This window comes from Pogona vitticeps, chromosome 2 (assembly GCF_051106095.1).
Source record: "Pogona vitticeps strain Pit_001003342236 chromosome 2, PviZW2.1, whole genome shotgun sequence".
Lineage (NCBI taxonomy): Eukaryota > Metazoa > Chordata > Lepidosauria > Squamata > Agamidae > Pogona > Pogona vitticeps.
Window position 1 is genome coordinate 216130558 of NC_135784.1, and position 15279 is coordinate 216145836.

Sequence of the window (15279 nt, forward strand, 5' to 3'; positions counted from 1 at the left end):
CTGGTAAACACAAAAGAACAACCACATTTGGTCCCTATCAACTGTGCCGGTCAAAATAATTCCCTAAAACACAATTAAAAATCAGACACCTTCCATTCTTGTATATTGGAAAATATATCTCCACTGCGTACTCAGAAGAGTCATACCTACAAAAGGATGAGTTGTTTTTTTCTTTTAAAAGTACTGTTAGAAGCAAGAGAGACTAAGGGAATAAAACTTTTTTTCCATGTTAGCTTAATTTGAGGCTTTCTCATGCCTCTTGCAATTGGAGATGCCTGCCCATGAAGAATACAAATAAGGTGTCTCACATGCAACACTTGGTATGGGAACTTCAAAGATGCAAGCTGATCTGTTTCAAAATTAAAAGCACAATTCATATTACACTGAAAATCAATACAAAATGCCATCTGATTAAAATGCAGTGACTCCAAATGAATCTCTCCTTGTGCTCTACATACAACATGCTTCCTCTTGTGAGTGCCGCACAATGAAGTTTAGAGCCTACATGTGAAAGATTTCTGCCATGCCTTTCCCTTTGGACTTTACTCTAGTCAAAATCAATCACATTTATTAAATTTGTGTGGCATTGTTGTCAAGAATCTCTTGCTTTTCCTCTCTCCATTATTCCCAGAGGAATATGTTCTAGAGTTTTCTTGAATTAACAACAGGAATTCAAGATGGGCAGCAATGTGTTCCTTTAGATTTCTGGAACAAAATATGAGTCTGACAGTGGAGAGGGCTCCTTTGAGATAGTACAGGAAATACAGGAAAGGGCCCCAATAACAATACAGAAGTAGGGCAAGAAAAGTTTGGGAAGGAAGAAAGCACCACACACACAGAGAGACAAGCACAGACTGAGAAGTGTGGTTAGTGCTGGAACCAGGCAGTAATAACAGAGATGGATGCCCAGGTTTAACCCCCTCCACCAACTTTCTCTTTCTTCAGTACTTCTTGTCCTGAGAGTCGTCTCCCTCCCAGAGATCTGGAGAAACATATCAATTTCCTGAGACATCAGCTGGTGCCTTGACTCATTTTCTCCTCAGTTTTGATTGTGACTACCAGTGTAGTAGTGGAGCCACAATTCAGGAGGCTGACACAACAAAACCTTTTCATTAGCAGGGGTGACTATATCATCTGCAACTCCAACCATGGATGAGACAGGCAACAATTTACATTCCTACTAAGCATGCACACACACACACAACAAAAACCCCAGAAGGACAGGCTGACTGCAAGCAACACATCCAGTGATACTCTTTTTACTAGTTCATGCTATGGAAACAGTTTTCTTTGTTTTGAATGTTGCACATTTATAGAACTGGGTTAAATAAATAAATAAATAAATAAATAAATAAATATATAAATAAATCTTCCAAATGCACACATTCTGAGTCCAGCAAGAAAAGCAACACAATCCCCTGAAAACAAAGAAAGCAAAGGTCCCTCACTATTTCACAGGGATGAAAATTCTTTTTTGTACTTTCTAATTTATCATGCAAGGATGAACGAGCTTATGATTTACAACGGAATCTCAAGACTTCATTATTTGGGAAACATAGATAATATGCAGTCTTCTAAAATTAAATGTCAACACAAAATTCCAGACTAAAGTGACAGTTCTTTGTTTAAGAAACATTTAGTATCTTCTTGATCTTCTAAACAAAGACAGCAACAAAAACCTATCTGCAATTCTTTTTTTGTGGGGGGATGGTTCTGTAGAATGCTCCTTCCTATTTTGGAATAAACAACATTTTTTCCTTAAACCAAATAGTCTAAAACCCCAGTCTTAAAATGGTGTGAGAACCGACTATGAATTTATTGATTATAGAAGCCCTAAAACAGCTAAAAGGGTATAATCACAATGCAAATTCAATTAGATATAATGAAACGTGATTCCTGTTCAATTAATTTTTTGTCCTCTAGGAATATAATATTTTCTTCAATAAGTTTCACATAAGATTACTTTTAATAATAATGTAGCCAATCTCATTGACTTGATAAGCATATGTCAAGAGATTTGCAATCCCAAAGAAATATTCCTTTCAAAACCAAATTAAGTGTACAATTTCTGGAGACATACACATCTGGAAACTTGGCAGGCTGCAACCGCATATAACAAAACTAACATCAAACTATGTCAAACAGTTATAAACACTGTCAACCATAAAAGCATTTACATAGATTGATTTCATATCTCTTTGTCAAAAGTCATTTTCTCTAGAGATTCCAATTAATACAGACAGATGGTTAAATCTCTGACAGAGAAGTGGAAATAGAACCCATTGTTTATCTTACAGAAATAGCATTTCAAGTACAGAGTCCTAGCAGCTCAGCATACACTAAAATCATGTCAGTCCTTGCAGTTTTTGTTATTGAGTGGGAAGATGTGACAAGGACTTACACACCAACACCATTTCAGTTCCAAAAAGAGAGAAAAACTTTAAGCAAGAAGCTATAGTTGAGGCTACACCCAAAAAGCAAATAAATTTAGACCACAGATCACTACCCCCCTTGCTTACTGAAAACATGGGCACACTGATGCACTCTTCTTGCACTATAGCATCTACCCCATGTAAACACAATCCCACACTAGTCAGAAAGAGATGAAATGAAATGTGCATTTTGTATTGATTGTGCCATCATCTACAAACAGCAGATTTGCAATATAGGAGACAGTTCTATGTAAGGTTCGCCCCCCCTTTTTTTGGGGGGGGGGGAGAATCAGTCATATTTCACTTCTTGTTTTTACTTGATAAGGAAGTTTGGATATAACAAGAATGCATCAGTGTACTCATGTTTTGTGTTTCAAATTGCAGGTGTGGACCTTTAAAGCCCTTTGTAGTTTTGTACCTTGTTGTGTATGCATTTATGTGAAGATCACCTCTTCATATTTTACACACACCCATATCTCTGAATACCTATAACAACTGAAGAGCAGTGGGTGGCTACTTAAATCAGGATTTTCCAGGTTGTCTGTCAGCTGTGGAATATCCAACCCACAGAGACAGCTGGCACCTATTTTGACATCCCTCCTTTTTCTTTCTTTCTTTCTTTCTTTCTTTCTTTCTTTCTTTCTTTCTTTCTTAAATGGCTTTTAAAACTATATTTATTCAGCTCTCTGGATGATTATTCATTTGCAATTTTAAACTGACTTTTTGCTAGAGGTTTCCTTTCCTCTTCTAACTGTTCTAAAGCAATGTGGTGATTTTATAGTACTGTTGTCTGAGCCAAATGCTGTTCTAATAAGATAAGTAAAAAAAAAAAACCAACACCACACACACCTGTAACCAGTAAGAGAACCTGGGTGTTACTTGTTATGGTTGAGAAATTGCTTTACATTAGGACCAGACAAATGCTGTAAAAGTATCCTCCAGATGTTTTCATCAAGTTAATTTTTCATCAGGTTTTCATCAGGCTAAGTAGCATAAAAATAAGGGGGTGGGAGAAGAAATTAGGTAGAAGGACCTACTGTCGTTTTTCTCTTGCCTTTTAAATGTTTGAAGAGTTTGGGGGCCTTACAATAGAAAGCAAGCCATGGAAATGTCTATATATATTCAGGATAAATAAATAAGGAGACCTGACTACAGTTTTATCTACAGTTTTATCGATGGCATCATTAAAAGAGCTCACCAGCGTCTGTATTTTCTACGACAACTTCGGAAATTCAATCTGCCTCGGGAGCTGCTTGTCCAATTTTACAGAGGCATTATTGAATCTGTCCTCTGCTCTTCCATAACTGTTTGGTTCGGTTCGGCAACCAAACTGGACAAGAACAGGCTTCAGAGGACTGTCAGAACTGCTGGAAAAATAATCAGAGCTGATTTGCCATCATTGGAAGAGTTGTACATTGCACGGGTTAAAAAGAGAGCGGAAAAGATCGCGGCAGATCCACGGCATCCTGGTCACAACTTGTTTAATCTTCTCCCCTCTGGTCGGCGATACAAGACACTGTATACTAAAACATCGAGGCACAAAAATAGCTTTTTTCCCTGTGCCATCAAACTGCTGAATTTGTAACCATCTGACGCAACTGGGAGTTGAGGCAATTGGCTTTTGTAGAATTTGTTCTTAATTGTCTTGTGAATTTTTCTGTTTATGGTGTATGTGTGTGTGTGTGTGTGTATTGTTTTTAAGTGTGGCCGGTAGCCATATTAAATTCCGGGTATGGTTTACATACCTGGCCAGTAAATTTAATTTCTTTAAAAATTCTTTAATCTCTGGGGGACAGTAGTGAAATCAGCCATCTAGTAACTGAAGGTGGTACTGGAGACTATATACAGGTTTTAATTCAGTGCTTCCCAAACATGGATAACGCAAGTAATCTTGGCTTCATCACCAGCTGTGCTGGCCAGGGTTTCTGGGAGATGCAGTCCAAGAACACCTGGGTTATCCAAGGTTAGGAACCACTCTTTCAATGAATCTTAAAACACAATAACCCTTAGATACACACAACTAGGTGTTTAGGTTTAATGGTCATAGTGCTACATGTGGACAGATATCTTGTTCATTCTGGGTTTTTGCATGGAGCTTTGATTTCTTAGAGACAGAGAGACAGAACAAATGCTTTTCTGCAAGATGGACATGACTATCTTTTTATAGCTGATTTCATTTTCTTTGTCATTGAATCTTTTTAGTCTTTAACTTGCTAAACTTGCAAAACCTATTTTATTTACAGCATTGCAGTGTGAAGCTCCATGCAAAAGAGGCACTGCAGCATTATTAATGTATAGCTGTTACATTACAGACCCAAGATGAGGACACTATTGATATAATTTAAGCAGAATACACACAGCTGCTAAATGAGAATGTAAATTACATTCAGTGTTCATATTGGAGCTTGATACTATTATGGCAAAGGATATAAATTTTACATGCAGAGTATGTTCGCAACTGTCCACAGTAATGAGACAAACTCCTTGTGCCAATACCACTGCCAAGTAAAAACACAATAATAATAGTATTGCTGAATGATTATCTTTTGTGTGTGTGTGTGCGCGTACACATGTACATTTTTACTATAAGGCTTCAGTGACCTCTGCTTTACCTGAAGTGGTCCAGATATAACATGTTAAAATAAAAATTTTACCTTTAATTTGCAGGAAAAAAACTGAACAAAAAACCCAGAAGTAGTGATTTAAATCAGGGGTTGTCAACCCCTGGTCCACAGTCCAGTGCCGGTCCATGGGCTTGCCGGAACTGGGCTGTGGATATGGATCTCCGGCCCCCCACATGCATGTGTGGTGGCCATGTCACTCTTGTGCAGGGGCCTATCACACTTGTGCAGGGGGGTGTCATACCCATGGTGGTGCCCCCACCCCTCACACATATAGCTCGCTCCCCCCAGCCAGTCTGAGGCCCCAAAAAGGTTGGAGACCGCTGGTTTAAATCACTAAACAACAGTGACTTCAACAAGTTGAATACCAGCTGTCTATTGCCAAACTAAAAGATCAGCATGAGGACCCCGAGTTGCATGAAGTAGGAATATCATAGGTACATAGGAATGATTACTATAACAGTGTGTGTCACATTGAGAAAGACACTGCAATAGTACCTGCATGTTGTGCCTTTAAGACGTTTTGATGCAAGGGACTTTGGTTGGATGTCAGTCACTTAGAGTAGCCAGTTGTTTCCCTCTCCACCTCAGAGTCCTTTTTTTCTTTTTCTTTTTTAAACCTTAGTCAGTGTTCTGAGTGTTTGTGTAACCAGTTAGGCAGTGAACTAAATAATAAAGCTAACTAGTTAAGATGTTATACTATATAACAATTGAATATGTTTTGTTTGTATTCTGATATGAAGATGTAAGTGAAAGAAATGCAATTTATTCTTTCTCAAAACCAGAGTCTCTGACTAAATATATTGAGACTGTTCTGCCAGTTTAGGTAAATGGAGGAAAATCTCACTAAAACTAACCTGTATAAAAAGGGTGGTATATTTGAGGGAGACTTGTAATGTTACTAATTTCTTTTGTAAGTCTCTGTCTGGACTTTTCTCCACAGATTTTCCACAAACTCTGCCCAATAGAAGATTGTGAACATGATTTGGATGCCTGTTTATTCTGCTGTTGGGGTGCTGTTAATGACATTTTCAAGGGCACTACCAAATTTTTTTTAATTCTTCGGCTACATTTGAACTGGACAGTCCTATGAATGTACAAGATCTCCAAATTATAGCATTCTGCACTATACAACAATGATTAATACTGCTAAGATCCCTGTTGGTTATTGATGCCAGTGTAAGTGTATTGGTATAAACCACAGTCATAAATTGTTGCTACCTAACGAGTTGCCGTTTGTTGTGTGCCAAGTCACAGGGCGGGTGCAGAGCAAGGAGAACAAGTGGCGACACATTACCTAGCAGTGATTTATATGATTATACTGATACTCTCTAGAAGGCTCTCATACTTTGGTCACATCATGAGAAGACAAGACTTAATGCAAAGTACATTAATGCCAGGAAAAAACTGAAGAAAGAGGAATCAAAGAATCATAGAATAAGGGAACTGGAAGGGGGCTCTAAAGCCCTCAAGTCCGCCCCCTGCTCAATACAGGAATTCAAGTTAAAGTATATTAGACAGATGCCTGCCTATCTTTCTCTTGAATACCTTCAGTGTTTGAGTACTCACAGCCTCCTGTGGTAATTGGTTCCATTGTTGTACTGCTCCCTTCTAGAAGTCTCGAGTGCATAGACTCACCATCAGTTGAAACCAACTTGACAGAATGCAACAACAACAATAACAACAACAACACTTATGTCACCATAACTTGTCAATAGGATTCTGAGTGCTAATTTATACCCAAGGTTTGAATCAGTGGAGGCTGGTGCTTCCAATTTTGCATGGAGAGACAGGGGATCTATACTGGGCTTTCATCTGAATTTTTAAAAGGAAATATCCAAGGTGCTGAATCCCCTTTTAGGAGTATATCTCAGCACCTTGGATAGCTCTGGTAAAACCTGGAGAAATCAGCATCACCAGCCTCCACTAATGCAGAGGCAATATATGCAAACATCCATTACAGGAAAGTGGGAAATGACTATTGAGTTTTGCTCTATCCCTGGGCTTAGAGAGGCATCTTGCCAGCCATTGAGGGAAATACAATGCTGTAGAAAGCACAATGCTAGAAAGAAATTTGCTTTAGGAATGGAAAATACATTAAATGGATTTGAATTTCTGTATGGAGGAGATGGATTACAAAAATGAAATAATCTTTCCTTGGAAGGCCGTAGGTTTCAGAGGAGGAAAATCATGCGCACCTTTAAAAGGTGCACACAACTAAAATGTGTACGTTGGAAAATACACACAAGAAACCACTCTAATCAATACAATGCACTTACATCCTCTCCATTAAACCAGTGAGAGGGAATTAATTGGTATCAGCTCCAGGGCTGCAATAGATTTGTGAGTATCTCTGAGGGGCCAAAAAGAGCCACGGATCCATTGGATCCCCATGAGCCTTTCCCACATGCCAACTATTGCAACCTCGGCAGATCTCCATTTACACCTCACTGACACTGGAGTTCCAGGGAGTAACCTGGTGTGGATGCACATAAGTAAAATGTGTATATCTCGAGAATGGTCACCAGAGGGTTAAAAAGGGAGGAGCTGCAGAGGGAATAAAGAAAGTGGATCTGAGCAACATTGTACCAAGGACCATACAAGTTTGGGTTAAATGTGGGTTCAACCCTATGTCTGTGACATGTAAAGCAACGTAAGAAGATATGTGCATCAAACATCCTAAGAGCAGATTTTTGCTTCTGCTATAGGATGTCCATTTTCTACCTCCCCTGCCTCTTCCTGCACAATACCAAACATTTCTACATATAAAATATATATTTCACAAATTAATTGCCTCTCTTTCAGGTCTGATATTTCTCTTACTTGACTTTACTCTCATTTTTGCATATCTGATCAATTAAATGTTGTGTGTTTCCTTCTACCTGCCCTCAAAAGAATCTAATTAACAGATTAGAATGTTCATTATTATTCCCCAGAAGAAGAATAGGTATAGAAGGTTAGGTATATATGCCTGAGGTAATATAACTAAGTTAAGAACAGAAGCTGTTAATGACTGTGGTGAGCCAGAGCTGTTTAAGAGGTTTTAATTTTTCCTTAGCCAGCTCTTTGAATAATTTATGCAAGAAATCAATGAAGACATATTCCAATATCTGACCATTTAAAACAGATTATGGTAAATGAATTTAAACATAGATACAATGTGTCTAGACACTGACAGGAACGATCTAAATTATGGTCAAAGTGATTTTGAAATCTATTATTGACTCCAGGTAAAAGGGCATGTCGAAGTGAGTTATTGGTGAAAAATAAAGCACATGAAATATTAATTGTGCCTTGCTCCCTACTCTCCATTAGATATTTTTCCCTATAAAAATATACCATTTTCCCTATATATCAACCTTTACATAGAGTCCCTCCAAATACCAAGTGAAATTGATCTTTTCAACTTCTCTACAGTTTATTGTCTTGAGGGCTGTCCTTGAAATGTTAAACCACTTTCTTAAAATGTGATGTTTTAAATAGTGTGCATTTTTCCCTCACACCTCTCAAAGATCAGATTGAGGAGTACTTTTATTTTATTTCCTGTAATGGTTCTGAAAATTGGCCATAATTGCAATATATCATTAAACCTGCAGACATATCTTTGGCAGCTCCTCTTATCTTGCCATTTGATCACGGATAGGTCCAGATACCTATCCCAATATATTAGGAAGGCTTCTGAGAAATTGTCCTGATTGCATTGGACATGAATACGCATGTTTAGCCAGGTATTTTAATATTGAAATACATGGTATATGGTCTGGTAGCCTTTTCGTATACCTCATTTGGAGCACAAATTTGTTTATCATTGCTTCACTTGAATAAAACACACCTTCTAGCTGAACTCTGGAGGAACTATATGTATATAATGCATATCTAATCCCATTAAAGCCATAAAAACAATCTGCTGCATGCAAAGGGTTAAAGGTAATGTCAGTCCCAGCTAGACTAGACCCAATGGAACTTCTGTTATGCAATAAGTCTAGATAGGACTAACATTGCATGCATCTCATTATCTTTTGCAAAAACGATGTCTCAGCTCTGTGTGATTTATAGCAACCGCAATAGAGCTTTCAAGGTTACTGAGATATTTAAAGAGTGGCTTTATCGGTTCCACTGAGTTTGCATGGCCAAGTGGGGATTCAAACCCTTTTCTCCAGAGTCCTAGTCTGTCACTCTATCCACTACACCACACTAGGAATCCCAGATGTCTCAGCTAGCAGATACAAAAGAAAAAGGACATTTACTTGTCCAGTTCAGAGATTATACTTTACCAGAAAGCTGTCTCTGTTTTTACTACTGGGAGATTAAATCCCATGACCACATTCATTGAAATTATCAAAATTCACTGCATGAGATATGAGTAGGAGGAACTCTTGAAATAGAGTTCTGTATCACAGAGCATAGTCCTGTTCAGTCCAGGTCATTTTTTAAAGAAGAGAACCACAAGAAAGATAAATAGGGACCTATTTATTAGTTCCCAGATGGCATATTAACCAGTCAAACCTTCTATATTGATATACCTTCAATCTGTATTTCAGTTATAGCATTTCTGAATTTACAATTTACTGTAAATTTAATATATAAATTAGCACATATTAATTTTGGGAAGAAGACCTCTTCCCCCGCCTTTTTTTTTTCATGGGGGATAGAGGGGATGCTGAGTTTCTTTTTCAGGCAATGTGGGGACATAGTGTAAATTCTTTCTGGGAAGAAGTGCACTGTCAGATTTGAACTTAAGAAGGGTTGCTGTGAACATCTCAAGTAGCCACTCAAATCCCTTTGGTCCACCTGCAAAAAACAGGGACAGCTGCAAGCAGAGGCTGTCCTGTAATGACTAGATGCCCTGCACCAAATTAGTAAGTCACTCTTTAGAATCCATTTCACCTCTACTTTTTACAGCCCACTTGCTCAACAGACATTGCATTATGGATTCTGCCCCCACCTGGAACAGATTTACAGCTGTGTACAGAGAGCACCTACCTAGGGAATTTGCAAGTGCCAATGGTTTCTCTTGTCCCTTGACTGCGGGAAGCCAAGCTAGATCCCCACAGATACACAGCCCCTCCCATGATCTTCTGACCCCAATGTCTTTTTTATTCACGTCAGAAGTGATCCAACGGTGCTTCTTATAGGGTCCTGTCATTGCCCAGGAGAAACCAGAATATGTTCTGCCCTTACATTTTTGGGGGGAGGCATCTTTCAGGTTCCACTGACCCAGACTTGGGGACTCTCTGCTCCTTTTTTTTATATATATATATATACCTCTCACCTCTGAAAGCCTGGTAGATCCTAGTGAGAAGACAACAGGTGAGTTTAGGCGTCCAGATGTTTTTTTTTTTTTTTTAATCCAGAGATTAGAAATTTTACTTTTCTGGATTACTAGTCCCAGAATTCCAAGAATTCATGGACACTGTTGTGCTGGCTAGAACATTTTATGAATTGTAGTTCCAAACCCTGGTTTTATCTGCGGCTATAAGCATTATTGACAATTTTGTTTCAGTTTAGTTTTTGCCTAAATTGGCAAATTTCCCCACATTCAGGAAGAAATGAATTTGATCATCTAAAGAAAGAACTTTGAGTGCTTAATGCTAGGTTTGGCTCCTTGTGTATTCAAACGTGTTGCTGTTGATTTAAGGTTTCCAACTCTCCCTCTGCCTTTTCAGAGCCCCCTTGCCTTTCTGACCTATATGACAGGCAGGCACAAAATGGTTTCCTTTCTTTGTTTGTTTAGTTATTTCATTGATTCAGTTTTTACCCCTCCTTTCTGTTTACAAGGGGAGTCAAGGCTGCTTCAGAGAATGTCAGGCAGTTTCAAGGAAATATCTGTACCTATTTAATTTGGCTGGTATAGAAAGAGAATTCCTTTCAGTTTGTTTTTGAAGAAGAACCCCTAATCCACTTTTTACAAATACTGGGGGTGGAACTAGTTTGTTTATTTTTTTAATTAAATGCAGAAGAGAATCACCTTGACAGATTTCCCCCTTCCTTGCCTACAGCTAGCTGAATAAAACTTTAGATTTGTAACAAGAGGTCAAAGGTTAGTAGGCAGAAAAGAAGACCTCAGCTCTGAAAAGTATTTGCTCAGGAGATTATGTGTTCCAATCTGCAGGGGGAGGGGCAAAAGGTATGCAAATTTTAATGTGGTAAATTATGTACAAAGTACTGATGTGCTGGTTAGGCTTCAAGCTTGAGTTTAATTGACTATTGTTTCAGCTCCAGCGTTTCTATGGATTAGACTACAGAATAGAAGAAGGCCAGCCAATGCCATGGAATTTAATATACCTTCTATAATATGCATTGCTGAATGTTATTTACACTTTGTAATTGTATTGCTTCTGTCTTGCGATGTGGTATTTTAAGGCAGGATATCATTTCCTCTGCCGTATGAATCCTAATTAACACTTTGGTTCATAATTCCTTTATTTATCTCTCCATTCTATAGCAACACATGTTTGAGATTAAATGCTGTCATCAAAGTGCAATGCCACTATTGGATGACTTTTAATATGGTGCTGCATCTCAAAGGCATAAATGAAACACAAGTGATATTACCTATTCTTAACTCGCTAGTAATTATTTCAATAAAGGAGAATTCATGCTGTCAAGTGTCCATGAGGGCCCTTGATGGCAGCTCGTAACTCTGCTTACTGGTAATCAAACAACTTCATATTGGGCATTGGGAGGAAGCCTTGGGAGCAACAGCTGCAACAATAGATCAGGATGGAAATTACAACATGTTTTGATATGCAGCCGTATAAAATTATGGATTTTTTAAAAAATCACAGAAATCTTTCAAAACAAACAAACAAACAAAAGCAGCAATGTGGTTCAAAGTCAATGGAAAATACTGGCAAGGTTCCCACAATGGTGACCACATGGAGGGAATTCAGGAGAAATGCTTCAGCTTCGCTTCCTTTTGTCCACTTTAGCTTCAATGTGGTAATAAATACAGAAATACAGAAAATGCAACCATTTGTGGGATGATGACCTCCATTTTATTTCCACATAGCTCAGTTAGTAGCTAAGATGCATGGGGCCCACTAAGGTGGCCATCTACTCTTCAAAGTAGAACCAAGTTTTCAAGAGTGTGGAGTTGCCTAAAATTCCCCCGCTCTCCCACTTAGCATGATCCTAGAGAATTCTGGGAGTTGTAGTCCCTCCACCCCAATATTTTTCTGCAGGCTTTGAATCACTGCTGTTCTTTATGCAGTTAGCAATATGTTCAGTGGAGTCTAAGCTAGATATTAACTTTCAAACAGAAGCTAGCAGCTAAAGATGCAGTTAGGCTCTCTTTGGATTCACAGGCAGAGAAGGAATCATTGCTTAGTGCTGGATAGACTGGCAGTCACCCTAGCCCAAAAAGGTCCCTCCCAGCCAAACCTAGTAACTGCAGCATGCAAGGTTGCAAAAACGCCTACCAGTCAGAAATATATATAAAATCCTGAGATTTAGAATAATAAAATAATACCTGTTTCTCCTTATGTCATGTGTATCATCAGGAAGATATCAGTAGAACCTAGCAGTCAAAACAACCACACTGAGAGGGAGATGTATGTAGAAATGCTAGTAGCAGTGCAAACCCCAAAATGAAAGAGTGTGGAGGTATTTGTATTCACACAAGATGGAGAACTGGAATTGGTTAGCCTGAAATGGGTAAAGTGCTGTTCTCAAGATGCTGTTGGGTTGCAAATCCTATCATTCCCTACCCAGCATAACCAGTAGTAAGGAATGCTGGGAGTTGCAGGCCAGTATATGGAAGGCTATTCTTTGCCTACCACTGCAGCAGTCAGTGCTAAAAAGAGACAACAGTACAGGAGTGCTGCAAGAATCCTAAACTGAATGTGGCTCCTTGCAATTAATAATAATTATGTCTCATCAAGTCAGTTTGGATTTATGGTGACCCTTTCCAGAATTTTCAAGGTAAAAAGCACTGAGAAGTAGTTTCCTACTCCCTTCTTCTTGGCATATCCTGGGACTGTGCAGCTTGCCCAAAGCCACACTGGCTGACTCTTCTCACAGGAGGCACAGCAGAAAAATGAACTTCCAGCCTTCAACTCTACAGCCAGATACTTAAACCACTGAGTTATCCGGGTGCCTCTACAATTCCACAGGGCAAAAAGAGGGGGGAAATTAACTAGTTGCTGCCAGTGTCTTAGAATGATGTCAGAAGCCTCATGCTGTGATGGAGAAGAAAGAAACTTTTCCAAGCTCTGTCTCAATGGTGGACAGCAACAGAACTGAAAGTCCTTTTTTTAAAAAAAAAAACTTTCTTTCTGTCATTCTTGTTTCTCTGTATCTCCACCCTCTCCTTCTCTCTTCCTCTCCACGGTTGGACAGTTGGAGAAAGACCAAGGTTTTTTTTTTTTATAGAGGCTAGAACTGGTTGCCTGCAGAGGATTTTGAAGGGCCACATGCTGCCCTACGGATAGATTTTTCTCCTCCATAGTGCTGTAGAATAAATAAAACTCCAGGAGGAGACAAGCCAGCTTCCAGTATTCAATATTTTAATCTGCTGTGTTCACTGAAGAAGCTATGGCTGTTCAAATGTGGTGTCTTCCAATAAAGCCCCAAGTATCTATAGGAACATAGAACAGAATGATAGACTGACTTGGAAGAACCTATAATTGAGCAACCCCCTGCTCAACGCTGGAATTTTTTTCTTGAATGCCTCTAGTGTTGGAGCACTCGCCACCTCCCAGGTCATTGGTTCCATTATCATACTGCTCTAACAGTTAGGAAGTTTTTCCTGATATTCAACTGAAATTTGGCTTCCTGTAGGTTGAGTCCATTATTATATGTTTTGCACTCTGGGATGATAGAGAACACATCCCCTTCAGGTGCTGAAGCTCTTAAAAATGACTTTTATCTAATCTTACCATCAATGTTTTAATTTCTCTCTGAATCCTCACAGGTGATTTCATTGTGAATAGCACCCCACACTGGATTTAGATCAGGCTTTCTGTGTCCCATCCTCAGCATTCATTTTCTAGTGGGGACCATACTCGAATCACTTTGGTCAAAGGCAGGAAACCTTTGGCTCTTCAGAATTTTAGGCTTCAAGTACCAGAAGCCCCAGCCACTCTTGCCAATGGTAAAGGGTTATGGGAGCTGTAGTCCAATTCATCCAGGTGGGGGCAAAATTTTCCCAGGCCAGACCCAGGTCAGCAAGGAGATTGGCAAGTCACTCTTAATCTCTTTTGCCCACTCCAACAATATAAAAAATCTCTTCAGTTTTAGGATCCAGTCATTTCACAGAAGCAAGGCTAGCCTTGGCACAAGATTATGTTTTTAATGGAGCTGTTTATTCTGTCCATCCATGGGGAAATGAGTATTTTATATAATCAAGCCCTCATTATTTACTGCTGCACTACTCAGCATGCAGAACCAGAGACAGCAGATAGACTGTGATTCCTGCATTTCAGCTAATGTGCAGCGGTACTGTAAGTGACATTATAAGCTTTATCAGTCTATGACTCTTTTATAGGAATCAGCAGTTCCCAGTGCTGATTGAATTTCTTCCCAATTGCATAAAACATTGAAGAAGCCCAATTAAAAGGGTCAACAGTGCGAGGCAACTGGGACCATATCCATCATGTTGTCATAGGACCTCCTATCCAAATGGCAGCAATGTTTATCCTTGTTCTAAAGGAGACATGATTAATACTTTCCTATGAAAGCACAATGCCCATCTCAAAGAATAAGCTGATTAATCCGTCACACTTGAAAACCTGTTCTAGGACAAGACTGAGGGTTACTAACTTTGAACATTTTTACGTGTTAGACTGTATAAATACTCTTACATAATCTTTCGCATATTTTCAACTTCTTGTTCACCTCAGAGAGGTTTCCATCATGGTACTTTATGTTGCAATCCTACCAGCACTGTCCTGGAAGTAAGTGTGATGGAACTCAAGGGGCTTGCTTCCAATGATTCACGCATAGGAATGTTCAGTCAGATGACTAAATAAAATAAAATAGCAACTGTTTTGAAAGAACTCAAAAGGGGGAAATGGCCTGGAAAAGGACAGGGAAAACAAGCATACTTAGGGACTAGTTCTGAGAATGTCATAGGGACAGACTGGCCTTAACTGAAAGTTGGAAAGAGGAGGGTAAATAGATGCACCCTCAAGCTTTCTTCCATATCTTGATGCTCTGTCATCTGTTTATGTACATAAAACTGCAGCTGTTTGTTTGATCAGTACAGATTCAGAATTGGAAGAATC